The 14,120-nt window shown below is 39.9% G+C and overlaps 1 protein-coding gene across 4 annotated transcripts in view; it reads right to left on the bottom strand.

The window, feature by feature from the left end:
• The window catches only part of SPATA17 (spermatogenesis associated 17), a 323,445-nt gene that overhangs the window by 10,934 nt on the left and 298,391 nt on the right, over positions 1-14,120 (bottom strand). For 3 of the 4 annotated variants that reach the window (XR_002336103.1, XR_002336104.1, XR_002336105.1), the window contains one exon: positions 12,561-12,681. The exons of the other annotated variant lie outside the window; for it this stretch is intronic. The gene's annotated coding sequence lies outside the window, so the exon portion shown is untranslated. The remainder of the gene's footprint in view (positions 1-12,560; positions 12,682-14,120) is intronic. 4 annotated transcript variants of the gene reach the window in all.

Here is a 14,120-nt window from a genome sequence, read left to right as displayed (position 1 = left end):
ATGAAGTTTCTTTTACAGCTGATGAAAATATCTTGGAGATAACTGTGATGGTTGTAGAATTTTTAAAATATTCTAAAAAAACCCCCACTGAATTGTATATTTTAAAATGGTGAATTGGAGAGTAAGTAAATTATTCATTAATTTTTTTAAGATGGGGAAATATTTCTGAAACTCTTTATAGTATAGGAACTGGGAATTTTATTTTGAATAGATTGGGAGGGAGATGTGATAAAAGAGGAGATAAGAGGAGTAAAATCATCTATGAAAGACGAAGTATGAGTAGGATTAAACCTCATTGAAGGCAGTTAAGAGCCAGCCTGAAACTTCAGAAAATGTTAAGAGTGATGAGGAAAACGCACTCGAAAAGAATAACGTAAAATGAAGAACATGCTGACATAGACTTAAAATAAGAAACAGGCACAGAGAATAAAAAGTGAATTCCCAGGCTCAGTACTATGAATATGCATCTTTTTAGGATTTAGGATCCTGTATTTTCCTTAATTGCTATGAATCACTTTGTTTACCGTGCTTGTAAAATCAATGAAGGAAGCAACAACTCTTTCTTTTTCACTCCTATCTTCAGCCTACCCCACCAGTTCCCAACACAGTGCTGGGTACATAGTAGGTAATCAATAAATATTTGTAAAATTAACTAAATTAATTAGTTGTATTTCAAAGAAACAAACCAGCACAAAAGGAGAACTCGAGTCATAATAGGAAAACGTTTCTGAGGTGAATAAATATTAATCCAGAATTTGAAGGGATTTCTACAATCTAGATTAATTTGATTAGAGACCCATATAATAAAGTTAGGTTTCGAGAATAAATGAAATAACTATAAACATACAGACTATAAAATACTTCTGAAGATGATGAAGGAGCAATATTTTCAGACTTTGAAAGGAAACAGATTGCAGCCTAAGAATAAAATACCCACTCAAGGTATCACTCACGTGCTGTGAGCCAAAGAGGCTCTCGAGTAAAAAAGGGCTCAAAAGTGTTTACACCCTGTCTGGGGGAAAAAATCATAAACTCCAGAGAAATGAAAAATAGATTTAAATGTAGGAGTGGTATAATATAAAGAAATGGTGATAAACGTGGACATAAATTAAATAGACCTAATGAATTATTATCATAAATAATAGCTATAAGTAGAGTTAAATTTAATACAAATCCAAAAATATTTATTGGGAGAGAAGACAACAGTCTATGGTGTTCCTGAATCTCTTTCATGTCACAGCAAAGAGAAAATAATATTTTTTACAACACAGCAGTATCAGTGGAGGAGGCTCCTGGCAGCCTCAGTCTCTCTCTGTAGCCCCACTAGCTGAGGGAGCCAACATCTGGGCACACCTGGAGCCAGGGGCCCAGCCGTACATCAATTTAGATTTTGCTGTCCTTGCAATGGAAAGCCAATGGAGTTTTAATAAAAAAACAAATGATAGGAGAAAAAAAAATCATGGAATAGGTCTCAATATAAGGTAAGCTTTCAATTTGGCTAAAATGTATTTTGCAAAATTGGCATACACATACACAAATGATACCTGGAAGATAACATTAGGAGAGTTTGATTTTTTTTCTTTACACTTTTCCTTATTTTCTAAATATTCTGCAACTACCCTACAGCTCACAGTAAGGCTGGATCCTTAACCCACTGAGCGAGGGGAGGGGGGTCAAACCTGCGTCCTCACTGATACTCATGGATGGTCACATTCGTTTCCCCTGCCCCATGACGGGAACTCCAAAAAGTGTTTATTTTTATTGCCAAAAGTCAGCTGACAGATTGGTGAAATCATAGTTCTGCCTCAAACAGATTCGTTTTCTAATATATAGTATAGAGATTATAAATGAGGCAAATAAGAATCCAAATATGTAGCAATGTTGGTGAATATGGGTTCCTAGCGTAGTAGATCCACAGGTTTAATGATGGATACTAGTTTAATGAAGGAACACCTGATTCAAATTTTCAGTGTCTTCTCACTGGAACCCATGCAATTGCAAGTAAACATTTCATGTCTATGCAAACTGGAAGTGGTTAAGAGTAAACCCAAATCTTCCCAATGAAAAGCTTTCATAAAAAACATCAAAACCACTCTGTTCCATGCTGGATTTCCAGCCAAAATTAATTAGGTCCTAATCAAGAGAAGCGCTCACCTTGACTTTCAATGAGCCATAGATAAATAATGAACTAGGTTTCACCAGGTGATAAAAAAGGCTTAAAGAGAAAGAAGGTGCCAGGCTTAATATTTGGTCTGGAAAGAGTCACCTAGGACCTACCTCTCTATGTTTCTTTCCTCTTCACATCACTCAGTAAAGCCCTCCGATGGGTTAAGAAAGAGCATGGGCCAAAAATGTAACTAGGTTTAGATAAAGGCAAATTTGGGGTTGCATTTCTGTCTTTGAAAACAATGTGTACAAGATAACCAATCTCCTATAACAAAGCATCTCCAGTGGCCCCTGGAAGAAACCAGTACTATGAGGGATGAGCTATATGGACCATTTGCCACTGAGATTTTGATCACAGAATAGTTTTCTTCCTCTGAACTCATGAGGGCAGCTTAATCACAAAAGTACCAAGTTCTCATCTCTTTATTATATGCCTCTCATTGTGCTTTGTGTGATGGACTTTGACCTGTGCTCAAAACAACTCATGTTGCTGTGTCTTCTTTTTAATTTTTATTTTTTCATTAAAGTATTGTTGATTTATAATGTGCCAATGTCTGCTGTACAGCAAAGTGATCCAGTCATATACATATATATACATTCATATATATATGAATATATACGATCCAGTCACATATAGCAATGTATATATACATAATATATACATTCTTTTTTCTCATATTGTCTTCCATCATGTTCTATACCAAGAAATTGGATATAGGTCCCTTGATTCATCTTTTAGTAATAAGGCAAAGCATTTATTTATCCAAAGAAGTCCATACGACAATTTTCATAATTCACAAAACTGAGTTACAAGTAACTTTTTTGGGTGCGAACTTAACCAGTGGGCAAGAAACATCGATTCCACAGGTCAAGGCCACGTGAGACAGACACCCCGGATCTGAGTAAGAAGTTTGTGGGTTTGGTGTTATCATTTCTCTTTCAACCATGTCCTCTTTGGAAGAGGATAACAGTGCCTGACAGGTCTTTTGTTTAGTGCTTCTTATATATAGTAAAATACTGTAATTTAACAGCTTGCTGGGGGAACAAGAATTTGTTCCAGTTCCTGATTTAAATGTTTATGCTAATTGCTATTTATTGGCCCAGATGCAAATGATAGGTTGGCCAAAGTGAAATTTTATGACGAGCAAACTCCCCCCTTTTGTGCAAATTGAAAAAGTGAAACAAGAGGAGGATGAAATGAGCCGAAGATGGTCTTAATGGCTGCTTTTTAATGGGGAAGATAAAATTAAGACTGATTTACGTGGCCAACTCCCCTGTTTTCTCTTATCAGCTCATTTGGCAGGAAAAATGGAAAAGTAATTGTTCCTCTTTCAATGTGGGCCTCAAACCATTATTTATTGGCTGAAATTAATCGCTGTTTATCCTTCATTCACGTGGAAACTGCTCTATCAGCATTATGAGTCCCGGCAACTCAACTAGCCCCTTGCAATTTAGTCGACAGCAAGCTCGGATCCTGATGAGGCGTGCCTTAATTTTCTGGGCTGTGGGAGTTAATGAAGACTCCTTTCCGAGGTGGACATATTTGTATTTCTACAACATTAATAACAAAGACCCACACTTTCTCTTTGGCAGCAAATAAACTTTTTCAAAAAAAAAAAAAAAAAAAAAAAGGAAAAATGACTGAAAGGATGAGGCTTGGAGAAAAAAAATGCAGAAATAAAATCATGAAGCCTAGTTGTGTTCCCTTCGAGTCCATCTAAAACATGAGAAGTGTGGACGCTTGGGGGGGCTGTACCTGCACGCAAGTGCTTCTGGGAATATCCCGTCCATTGGCAAAGGTGAAATGAAGATACCGCAGAAGCCATACAAGCAAGAAGCACAACTGCTTAGTTCTTTTTTGCTTCCACTTTGCCTCTTCTCAACAGTGCTTGATGCATGTAATTGACAGCCTGTGGTTTTTCCGGGGCAGAGAATCCTGGATCGCCTCCTGTTCTTCCTCAGGGGACCATCTGGAACTGACAGTCTGTCCTCTAGACTCATATCTGCCTCTTTCCAATCAACCAGTCAATCATCAAGCATTCACGCACCTTCTGTGCCCCACAGGCCTCCTTTGCTGTGGGAGAAGCAGGCAGAGCCAGAGCACCGTCCATGTCAACTAGAAGCACAGGAATGGGGCGCGAATTAGATTAAATCTCTAGGAAACACTGAGAGGGGTGCAGGCCGAAACCCTAGGTTTTTCAGAGACACAAGGGGTCTATCTGTGGGTTCCTTTGAACTCCACCTCCGGTGCTTTGCTGCCAAGACCAACCTCCACATTCTGGCCTGACTGTTGATGTTCTAAGGTTTTAGTCTAGGAGAATATGTGAGTAAATGCTCTCATGAATCCCCAACTTCCAGAGTTGAATTATCGTGCCCACAGTAGCTTAACAGATGCCATGAGCTTAGAGTCTCACGTAAAATTTTTCCTTGGGCTTTCAATTTTTTTCTTCTGGGTGGAAAACAAATAGCATATTTCCTTTAACATTTTGATGACGTTTACATATAATTGAGCTATAATTATGAATGCATTTTTACTTGCTTTTAAAGCTATTTATTCATTCCTTTACTTGCATATTTAATGAGCACAGACTATGCGTCAGATGCTATTCAGGCACATGGGGATTGAGCAGTGAAACAGAGACAAAAGTCCTTGCCTCCATGGAAACTACATTCTAGTAAACTCTTTATAGTATGAGAATTGCTTACGTATTTAAATTTTCCATATTCATACTTATGAAGAGCCACAGGCTAGACCATTTCTATAAATTTATTTATTCTAATAGCAAGTCGCTAATTTGCTATTGTAAATAATTCATTGATAGACATCTTTATGCATAGTTATTTTCTTCATTTCTGATTATTTCCTTAGCATGTCCAGCTCTGCTGTGGTCTGATTTTAGGTTCTCAGGTGGACTATACACCAAAATCTCACATCTTGGTAATTATTCACATTTATAGTTGACTCCTTAAGCAAGCTATAAAAATTATTAAATACTCTTTGACCTTGCTGATCAGTGTATTTTCTGGTAAAATTTTTGATAGAGAACATACTTTGTATTGAAATAAATTCCTAGGGCCCTTCCCTGCATGGTTGCCATGTCAACAAACTGAAATGTAGGTAACTTTGGTTACCCTATTTCTTGCACTTTTTTTTTTTTTTTGGTCTTTTTAGGGCCACACCCACAGCATATGGAAATTCCCAGGCTAGGGGTCGAATTGGAGCTGCAGCTGCCGGCCTACACCACAGCCACAGCAACTCGGGATCTGAGCCGTATCTTCAACCTACACCACAGCTCATGGCAACCCCTGATACTTAACCCATTGAGCGAGGCCAGGGATCGAACCCACATCCTCATAGATACCAGTTGGGTTCCTTACCACTGAGCCACAATAGGAACTCCTATTTCTTGCATTTTAAACTCTGAATGCTCCAATATTCTTGACTAGAGTATTTTTTCCTTTACCTCCTTTCTACTAAACGCATAATTTAGAGTTTCAGTATATGACCTTATTCTCTCTCTTTTTCCATTTATAATCTTTTTTGACACTCTCAAGAAGGTCACAAAGGCAGGCTTTTTTTTTTTTTTTTTTTTTGTACACTGGTATATCACCGTCACCTTGAATAATCTTTGGACTACAGCAGGTGCTCAGTAAATATTTGAGTAAATATATGAATGAATCATGTAGTACTATAAATTATTGTGATTCTCACGTTTAATGACTAGATTTGATTGTTTCCCAGAATGTATTTCCAACTGTTCTCTACATAGATTTGCCTGTGTAATAGACATTTCAAGATGACATATGAATTATAGTAATATATAGCATTTATGTAGTGTCTACTACTTCACATACCCTAATTTATTTTCACAACTCTATCATTATACCTGTTTTACAGATGTAGAAATGGAGGTTCAAAGAGGTTTAAGTTACAAGCCTAAGGTCACAAGGATAAGGAATTTAAATGCTAGGATGTGAGCCTGTCGTACCATTCAAAAATGCATGTGGAAAGCTGACATAGGGAGTTCCCATCATGGCTCAGCAGGAATGAACCCGACTAGGATCCATGAGGATGTGGATTCAATCCCTGGCCTTGCTTAGTGGGCCAAGGATCTGGCATCGCCATGAGCTGTGGTGTAGGTCATAGACACGGCTCAGATCTGGCATTGCTGTGGCTGTGGTGTAGGCCAGCAGCTGCAGCTCCGATTCAGCCCCTAGCCTAGAAACTTCCATGTGCTGTGGGTGTGGCCCTAAAAGGACCAAAATAAAAAAGGGAAAGCAAGCAAGCGGAACATAGCATCTTAACTCTCTGATCTCTGGGTCCTCCTATGTTAATGGCTTAGCAGAAGTTTCCAATGGTCTTCCATCTCCGAGGGCCAGGTCCTCTTCTCAGGGAGAGTCAGGTTGTCCATAGCTGGCTCTCTTTCCAGCAGCGAGTCGCAGAACTGCAGACGCCTCCGCACCTCTTCTTCTCCTGACGCCAGCTGCCATCACGCACAGTACCTCTTGAGCATCACTCCCACACCCCTTTTCCTACAGCCCAGCTGTCAGGAGAGGCACGGTTTCTCCCGCATCGCTCTTCCACGCTCTCCACCACAAACAAGCACATCAATCCCAAATCGGGACAAGAGATCATAAGAATAAACCCTGAGGGAAACACAGCGAGTCAAAGTTCTGACAGTCATCTTCCCGCCCTGTACAATTCCAAGTCTCTGCCGACAGTAACTCATGAGAAGCCCAATGCAAATCTGTGCTTTCCTCCAGTTATCTTTCAAGCAGACGTCACCAACCCCTAGCCTTAGATGAAGACTTGTCATTTATTCACCCTCACTGCATAGTAAAGTGTCTAGTGCATTAGGGAGGTTCAAAAATATGTATTAAATGAATGAATAAGTAAATAACCCAACTGTGATGCAACCAAGAAGATAATCTTTTATCAAGATCAACGGAGTGGAATTGAGAGTCTAGAACTCAAATTTATGGTCAGTTGGAGTTTCTGCTGTGGCACAATGGGAGCAGGCATTTCTGCAGCACCAGAATGCAGGTTTGATCCCCAGCCCTGTGTAGTGGGTTAACAGAGGCTGGGATCTGATCCCTGGCCTGAGAACTCCATACGCCCTGGGGCAGCCAAAAAAGAAAGAAAGAAAAAAACAAACAAACAAACAAAAACTGTGGTCAGCTTATTTTCAACCAAATAGAAACAACTCAATATTCATCAACTGTTGAACCAATAAACAAAACACAGTCTATCTAAACAATGGAATATTATTTAGTAGTAAAAAAGAATGGACCACTGATATAGGCTACAACTAAGATGAACCTCCAAAGACATTATGCTAAGTAAAATAAAGCCAATACAAAGACCACTTATTATATGAGTTCATCTATAGGAAATCTCCGAAAAGAAAAAAAAAAAAAAAAAAAAAGGCAGCTTTAGTACAAAGTAGATTACCTAATGGCTGTGCAGGACTCTGGGTGGGAATGGAGAATGACTGAAAATAGGCATAAACTATCTTTTGGGAATGATAGGTATGTTCTAAAATTGTGCTATAGTGATAGCTGCACATTTCTATAAACATACTGAACATTATTGAACTGGACATTTTAAATGGGTAATTTCTACCTTGATAAACCTGTTCTAAAAAGTAAAGAAAGGAGTTCCCTGGTGGCCTACTGGTTAAGGATCTGATGTTGTCACTGCTGCAGCATGGGTTTGATTCCTGGCACAGGAAGTTCTGCATGCCTCAGGCACGGCCAAAAACTGGGAAAAAAAAAATAATGAAGTAAAAGAATACACTCTTCCTAGCGCTGATTCTAGTTTCACACATTCTGCATAATTCAGATCCTGTTCTCTTTGCACAGAGGCGGCTATCGTTGATGTTTCTCTCTTGGATTTGAATCCGTCACTCTGTTAGTAATCATTGTTTAAGACACAGTTATAGGGGCCAGACCATGACCTAGATGCAGGGGTTGCAACAGAGTCTTGAGGGAGCGTCCATTCTGCTGTGGAAAATAGATGCTTACTGAGCACACAGCACATACCTGCCCACGTTGCAAGGCAAGACTCCCCCGCTAACTTGAAATAGTCCTCTCGCTGGCTTTTGAGTCACTTTCCTCATCTGTGAAGTGGGGATTACCACCTCTGTTTTGCTGTCCACAGAGGCTGTTTGAAGAGAATCAAGGGAGAGGCGTGGCGTGAAGAGTCCTCAAGTTGTGAGAAAGAGCACGCATGGAAGGGGACAGGTCTGTGTGTCATCAGAGCATGGAAAACCCTCGGTTCCACGGAAATGGAAGCAGACCCGGGACGCTCCAGGACGCGGGCGCCAGGGGGGTGTTTTCCTCATTCACATTCCTCCAGCATGTGCTAATTTTCAGTAATGGTGCTGAAGACTGTATAACTGAATATTTTATCAGAACGGTCAAGGTTGCCCTTGAAAGCAGTTATAGAATTATCGTCTCCTAACTAAATATAGTTACCTTAACAAATAGAAGGGCTTCCTCCTGAGCCAAATGAAATGGGCTATAGATTTGAGATCCTCGCTTAGAAAATGATAAAGCAAACAATTCACTAAATTCGCAGTTTTTCCATCGTAGAACTTTGAGTTTAAATTGCTTGCAGGGAAACATTTTTTTTTTTTAAACACAGGATATATTTAGGGAAAAGAAACACATCTGTAAAAACTATAAGGTAAATTTTTTTATTGGAGAAAGGAGATCCGGGTAGTTTTACAGTCTCTCTCTCGGGTCTGTTTAATCTTCTGGAGTTGAAAATGAATGCCCTGCACACACCTTTTCCCTCTCTGAACTTTCACCTTTGCATTGGGTAAAAAGTTGTCTCTATTTTCTTACACTTACAAAGATTAAAGCTGATCTTTACGTTTTTCTTTTTCAAATTCAAAACTTTGGTCACTTTGCCTTTTTAATATGAGACGCTTATATAAAGTTGATCCAGCTACAGAGGATGTAGGAATTGAAGGGTCTCCCTGAGGTTAACCTCTACAAATTAATTATAAGGTGCATTCATTACACTGTAAATGATAATTAGCCGTTTCTCTGATCTGGTGCTGATTTTCTCATTGGTTTCACACTTTCTGCACATGAACATTTAAGCTTGAAACTTACTTTATTGGTCAAATTTCCTACATTGCACAGAAGTTTGGAAAGTGCTTGATATGTTGGAAAAGTGTGATATGGCTGTAAGTTGGTAACATTATGATCATATATTCAATTTTGCTGCTTGCTGATTCCTCTCCCAACAGCGTCCTCACTATTAAATCATGAGCTGTGCATTGTTCTCCTGCTTTGCATCCTAACTTCTTTTCCTCAAAATTCTCTTCCACTTTCTATCTTTCCTTTCCAATACCACCTTCATCTACACTCCTTTTTTTTCTGGTTTGAAAAGGTTCATGTCTTTACTGTTCTGTCCTTGGCTTATCTCTGGGTTTATTTTGGTTTTGGTTTTGATGTTCCCACCAACACACGCTCCTGTAATGATCTCTTCTAGTTCCTAACAGTGTCTCTTGAATTATTTAACTTTATATGTAATTCATTTTTCTTACTTAGTTCTGGGAGCTCTAATGTATGATTGCTGTGTAGGTGGACCCCAAATCTCTACCCTATCGTCCTGACCTCTCTTCAAACCCTGCTCTCACCCTTCCGCCTAAGCTCCAGATCATGTTTTGGACATGCCCTGATTTGTTCAATCTCACCGCACAAACCTAACTTAGAATCTTCCTCCCCACACTCCCTAGCCAATCAATCTTCAACTTCTCTATGGATTCAGCTGTTAAAACACCACTTTTTCTATATCCTAGAGAATGCTCATGGATCTTGAAAACCCTCACTAATGCTTGCCTGGACTCGTTGCAACAATCTGCTTACTGGCCTCACCTTTCTGAAATCTACATTTCTTAAATTGGCATTCTACTCTTATTCATGATCCAGCTTCGACGGACTTTCCAGACTTCTTTCCTATTAATTTCCTATGGTCCAGCCAAATATAATTCTCCTTTTATTAAAAGAGCCAAAGGGAGTGTGGCTCAGGAGAAACAAACTTGACTAGTATCCAAGAGGATGCAGATTTGATCCCTGGCCTCACTCAGTGGCTTAAGGATTTGGTGTTGCTGAGAGCTGTGGTGTAGGGTGCAGATGTGGCTCGTCGGATCCCACGTTGCTGTGGCTGTGGCAGCTGTAGCTCCGATTGGACCTGTGGCTTGGGAACTTCTGTATGTCATAGGTGGGATGGAAGCAAAAAAAATAAATAAATAAATAAAGGCAAAATAGCCCAAGATTTGTGTTTCTTTGTCCACTTATCATTGTCTTTAATGTGACCCCCACTCCTTGAGCCTGTTGAACTACCGTTTTCTTCAAGTTTCAGTACAAATGCCACCACTTCCATGAAGCCAACATGACCTCCTCTCACTCTGAATCGCCGCAGAATCTTATATGTTTTCAATGACTGTCCTTCCATAGAATGATGGCTATATATGCATGTCCTTCATTGCCCTTGAAATCTGCCTCTCACTAGCTGGTTCAGTGCTTTGCACCTGAAAGGCACGCAATACACAATTTGGTTGAGTGACTGGGTGTCTTGACCATGTAATTGGGTCTTGATGTTGTGATTAGCTCAAGACATTCGTCACCTGGCCAACTTCACCGATCCATCCCATGAGATTCCTGAGTCATCCCTTCCTAAAGAGGAAAGGCCAAGTACTCGATAATAGTGCTTAATATTTTCCTCGACCATGTATATTTCAGAGAGAAGAAGAAACAGCCCTCTGGGGAATTTTGAAATGTCCTTGAGGGGTATGAAATGGATATAGGTATCTCTAGGCTTTTAAAAATTGTCTTCTGATAGATGAAAAATGCCCATGTGGATTAAAAAATCCATCATTCAGTGGGTGCTAATGGGAGCAAGACCTGTGAAGGTAAAACACAGTGGAAGGCTGCAAGAGACTTCACGGCAAAATGCAAGGCCACCCCGGGACCTGAAGCAAATAAACTTCAGTGAGAACACTTAACGTAGAGACACACTCACCTCCCTCAAAGGACAGGACGTGAACTGCGGGGTTTCTCTTTGAGTCTGGTGGTTGCATTTAATCCGAAGTGGTTATACACTTACTCGTTAAATATTGCCCCACTTTCAAATATTAAAAATCATATTGTTTCTGGCTTTCAGAGGGATGCTGTCACTTGCACCTGGTCTGGAGGAGATCAGCAGTTATTTAAAAACTGCCAGGAGAAGACGGTACAACACAAACCCTGAGAGTTGAAAAATATGCGGGAATGATACTAAAGTCCAACTTACAGAGGAAGGGAGAAAAATTAAAGGCAGCAGTTGCTTTCAAATGATGATTCAGAAAGCAGGCCTTGCCATGTTTTAAGTTTTTAGGATATAATATGTCAAGTTCCTAGTCTTGCTTGTGTAAATCTAGATATGAGAACAGAGGTTAAACCAACCTAGACTTTTCGTACATGAAACCTCCAGTTGCCTATTGCTTCAAAGACCTGCTGCAACTACTTGAACTCTCATCCCGATCTGATTCCTAGGGCACACTCCTAAAAGGAATGAATTCTTTGTCTTGCACGTTTAGGGCTGGAAAATGACTTCCCATCTCTGAAAGGTGAGTAGATAGTTCTAGAGTACATGGCTTAAAATATATAGTGTAGAATTTTCTCTTTTAAAGTTTTGTGATATAACTCACATACCATATAATTCACCTGTACCATGATTTTAGTAGGTTCATAGATATATGCAACCATCACCACTATTCAATTTTTCATCGTCTCTAAAAGAAACCTATACCCTCCGGCTTTCATTCCTCTGTTCGCCTCTTGCATCTCTCCCCCAGCGATAAGCAACCACTAATTTACCTTCTGTCTCTATAGATTTTCTTCTTCTGGACTTTCATATGAATAAAGTCACAGATAATATGATCTTTTGAGTCTGGCTTGTTTCACATAGCATGTTTTCAAGGTTATTCTAGGATGCAGCTTACCTTGGGGCATTCATTCCTCGTCATGGCTGAATAATATTCCATTCTATGGATATGTACACTTTATTGATTTGTGCTAATGGGTATTTGGATTGAGGAGTTCCCATCATGGCTCAGTGGAAACCAATCTGACTGGCATCCATGAGGACGCAGGTTCGATCCCTGGCCTTGTTCAGTGGGTTAAGGATCTGGTGTGGCCGTGAGCTGTGGTGTAGGTTGCAGACACAACTCAGATCCTGTGGTGCTGGGACTGTGGTATAGGCCAGCAGCTATAGATCCTATTCAACCCCTAGCCTGGGAGCATCCATATGCCACAGGTGCGGCCCTAACAAGACACACACACACACACAGAAGATGGTTGGATTGTTTCTCCTTTTGGCTATTATGAATAATACTGACCTCCTTTCTTCTCTTCTGAGGTTGAGGATGAAGCTGAAAGTTCCAAGCTCTAATCAAGGTTTGCTCTTCTTGATGACCAGCTCCAATCCTGAGACTATCTAGGGATGCAGTATCTAGGATGCTTCAGTAGAAAGAAAGACACTCCTATCACTGAGGAAATTCCTATATATATACATACACACACACACACACATATATATAAAATCACCATGTGTCTGATATTTAGTATCTTTTCACCTGCTTATTGGCCATCGTATATATCCCTTGGAGAAATGTCCTTTCAGAGCCCATGCTCATTTTTATTTATTTAATTTATTTATTTATTTTGCTTTTTAGGGCCACACCTGAGGCATATGGGGGTCCCAAGACTAGGGGTCCAATCAGAGCTACAGCTGCCAGCCTTTGCCACAGCCACAGCAACACCAGATCCGAGCTGCATCTGCGACCTATACCACAGCTCACACTCCTCAACCCACTGAGCAAGGACAGGAATTGAACCCACAACCTCTTGGTTCCTAGTCAGATTCGTTTTCTGCTGTGCCCACTTTTAAACTGGATTGTCTTTTTATCTTTGAGATATAAGAGACCTACATATATTCTGCATATCAATCCATTAATGGATATACGATTTGAAAACATTTTCTTCCAGAGCAGCAGCCAGAGCCACAACAGTGACAATGCTGGATCCTTAACCCACAACACCATCAGGGAACTCCAAAGTCTTTTCCGTTTCTTGATGCTGTCATTTGAAAAAATGAAAGACTTTTTTTTTTTTGGCTGCACATGTGGCATATAAAAATTCCAATGCCAGGGACTGAACCCACATCACAGCAGTGACCTCAGCTGCTTCAGTGACAACACCGGATCCTTAACCCACTGTAGCATAAAAGGATTCCTTAAAAGCTTTTAATTTTCATGAAATCCAATGTATCTTATTTTTTTCTTTTTTACCCATAATTTTGGTGTCACATCTAAGAATCTTCTGGCAAATTTAATATAATAAAGATTTGCTCTTGTGTTATCTTCCAAGAGTTTTATAGTTTTAGTTGTTACATTTAAGTCTTTGATTCACTGAGTTAATTTTTTCTTCTTCTTTTTAGGGCTGCACCCTAAAAAGAAGTTCCCAGGCTAGGGGTCAAATCAGAGCCACAGTTGCCGGCCTATGCCACAGCCACAGCAACATGGGATACGAGCCACATCTGCAACCTGCACCACAGGTCATAGCAATGAGGGATCTCTGACCCACTGAGTGAGGCCAGGGATAGAACCTGCATTTTCATGGATACTAGTCCGATTCATTACCGCTGAACCACAACAGGAACTTCCCACTGAGTTCATTTTTTATGTGATGTGAAGTAAGTTCATTCTTTTGCATGTGGCTATCCTATTGTCGCAGCACCATTTGTTGGAAAAAAAATTTTCCCCATTGAATAGTCTTAGTACCCTGGTTGAAAATCCATTGACCATAGATGTATAGCTTTTTTTTTATATATAGACTTTCAGTTTTTCCATTGACTGTAAATGATTATTCTTGTGCCAGCGCCACGCTGTCTTGATTAC

This window comes from Sus scrofa, chromosome 10 (genome assembly GCF_000003025.6).
Source record: "Sus scrofa isolate TJ Tabasco breed Duroc chromosome 10, Sscrofa11.1, whole genome shotgun sequence".
Lineage (NCBI taxonomy): Eukaryota > Metazoa > Chordata > Mammalia > Artiodactyla > Suidae > Sus > Sus scrofa.
Note: the sequence above shows the minus strand (reverse complement) of the source record. Positions and strands in the feature narration are given on the sequence as shown.